Here is a 3,111-nt window from a genome sequence, read left to right as displayed (position 1 = left end):
TTCCTGCTATCTTCTTTTTTTTCTTTTTAAATCCCACTAGTATTTCTCTCCCTCTCCAAAGGCAACAGTGTATATTCTTTTCTTTGCCTATGTCCTTGAAGAATTTTGTAGGTGTTCTGTACATTTTCCTTTCCTCTATTTTGCCATTTTCCACTAGAGTTTGTACATTTTCTTGTTAATTTGCAGGAGTTCTCTGTGTGTTCTAGCTATCAGTCCTTTTTGGGCCTTCGCCACTTTATTTACAGTCTGTTAACACTCTAATCTTTGTAATAATAACATTTCCCAGATGTCATGAAAATCATCTTTTTTTTTTTTAAGATTTTATTTATTTATTTGAGAGAGAGAGAATGAGAGACAGAGCATGAGAGGGAGGAGGGTGAGAGGGAGAAGCAGACTCCCTGCCGAGCAGGGAGCCCGATGCGGGACTCGATCCCGGGACTCCAGGATCATGACCTGAGCCGAAGGCAGTCGCTTAACCAACTGAGCCACCCAGGCGCCCGAAAATCATCTTTTTTTTGGTATGGATTTTACATCCGAAGTTTTACTAAATCCGTCCCTACCTTAAAGTCGCGACAAATTCTCCTACATTTTGTTCCTATAACGGTATCATTTCAGCTTTCATATTTAAATTTTAATTCATCTGGAATCTACCATGGTGAGTGGTGTTAGGATAAGATCAGTCTTATTTTTCTCCTTATAATGAGCCTGTTTTTCCAGTATCATCTACTAGATGATCCTTCCTTTCCCCCATTGACTTGTGTGCCACCTCCATATTATAGCAATTTCTAATCTGTGTCTGAGTCTGTCTTAAGCTCTTTATCCTGTTGCATCGTTCTATTGGTCTGTCCTTGCAGCAGTAACACACTGGTTTTATTACTATAGCTTTGTAGTAGGTCTTAACAGGAATGTTACCCCCACTTACTCTTCTCTTTCAAGATTGGCTTACTATGAAAAACTTCTGGAGATGTGAAGTACAACATTGTGCATACAGCTTAACAATATTCTGTACGCTTAAAAAAACTGTTACAAGGGTAGATCCCTTATGATGTGTCTTCCAGAATTTTTTTAAAAAGAGCCTGGCTGAGGCACCTGGGTGGCTCAGTCAGTTAAGCGCCTGCTTTTGGCTCAGGCCATGATCTCAGGGTCCTGGGATTGAGTCCCATGTCAGGCTCCCAGCTCAGCGGGGACCCTGCTTCTCCCTCTGCCCCTGCCCCTCCACCCTGCTCATTCTCTCTCCTGCTCTCTCTTTCAAATAAATAAAGTATTTTTAAAAAATAAAAAGAGCCTGGCTTACTATTTGTGGACTTCATTCTGTATAAATATTAGAGTAAAACTTGATAAGTTTACTAAAAAAAAAATCCCAGTGGAATTTTTATTGAGACTGAATGGAAATTAGAGATCGTTTAGGAGGAATCACCATCTTCATGTTATCAAGTGATCTCGTCCAAGAACATGAAACATCTCTCCATTTATTCAGATCATCTTCTATGTTCTCTATTTACATCTTAACTTTCCTCCATAGAGCATGTGCATACTCTTGAATAAGTTAATTCCTAGATTCAGTCTTTCTTGCAGGAATTCCTCTATGTGGACTGATAGAGAAATGGTATCACTACACCGCGGTTCGCCCTTATCGGTAGGGAATATGTTCCAAGACTCCCAGTAGACGCCAGAAACCGCAGACAGTACTGAATCTTCTATGTATATGTTTTTTCCTCTACATACAGTCTGATGATAAAGTTTAATTTCTAGATTAGGCACAGTAAGAGATTAACAACAATAACGAACAGTAAAATAGAACAATTATGACAATATACTACAATAAAAGTTCTGTGAATGTGGTCTCTCCCGATCAAAATATTTTTTCCTTGCACTACATTCAACCTCCTTCTTGGGGCCACGCGAGATGACACCACGCCGGTGTGGTGACGTGAAGTTAGGTGCATGAAGCAGGCTTGTGCTGTAGCATTAGGCTATGCCCAGTACTGGCCAGAAGGCGCACCCTCTGCTTCCGGACCGGGTTGACCTCGAGTAACTGAAACCACATAAAGTAAAACCATGGAGGGGCACCTGGGTGGCTCAGTGGTTAGGCGTCTGCCTTCGGCTCAGGTCATGATCCCAGGGTCCTGGGATCGAGCCCCGCATCGGGCTCCCTGCTCCGCGGGAAGCCTGCTTCTCCCTCTCCCACTCCCCCTGCTTGTGTTCCTTCTCTCGCTGTGTCTTGCTCTGTCAAATAAATAAAGAAAATCTTTAAAAAAAAAAAAAAAAGTAAAACCAGGGATAAGGGAAGCCTACAGTGTAAAAGAGAAGCCTCTGGCTAATATGGGATTTTACCAATACATTCGTATCTGGTGCTATCTGGCAAGAGCAGCTGTATGCAAAGTAGCTAACCCGGCTGGCATGCGCCCCTCCAGTCAGGACCCTTCACGTCCTTGGTCTCTCCTCCATCCCAGGTGTGTGAAAGCCAGCACAGACTTAGAACTGTAAGCTCTGCACCCCAGACCTGAGGTCTCTGTTTCTGCCTGAGGTTGCTGTTCGCCTTCCCAGTTTAGCACCTCAAGCGGATCAAGGTCTCAGGGAAGCCAGTGAAGAAGCAGATTTCAGCTCAGTGCCCGGAAGGGCTTGTGTCCCAGCTGTCCTAGGATGGAGTGGCTCACAGGTAGTTACAACCTCACCTCGGGGAAGAGGGCATTCCCTCAGCCTGGTCAGAGAGGAGCGATGGAGCCGTGTCCTGCAAACCGTGGGCTCTGTGCTCACTGCCAGTTCTGATGTTTGGGGGTTCCCAGGGTCCAGGTGCCTCTTTTTGTCACCCAGGCTCAGCTTCCTTTACAGCTGCACTCCCCTTGTGAATCAGGGGTCCCTGCCTAGCACTCGAGTCTGGAGTATATAGAGCTCTGATCTGCTGGGGACGTCGGGGGAAAGAAGGGACAGAGGAAGGACCTGGCTCCCTTGTGGCACATCTTTGGGCGCAGTGGGCATCACCCAGGCTCCAAAAGTCCAGCTGGTATTGAGGAAACCACACATCCCTGAGAGCGGTGCACCCACATACATCCTGTGAACCTTAGTCATTAGCCTAGATCCATAAAATGAGCTGAGCAGTTTTCACTCTCT

This window comes from Neomonachus schauinslandi, chromosome 7 (genome assembly GCF_002201575.2).
Source record: "Neomonachus schauinslandi chromosome 7, ASM220157v2, whole genome shotgun sequence".
NCBI classification, from domain to species: Eukaryota; Metazoa; Chordata; class Mammalia; order Carnivora; family Phocidae; genus Neomonachus; species Neomonachus schauinslandi.
Note: the sequence above shows the minus strand (reverse complement) of the source record.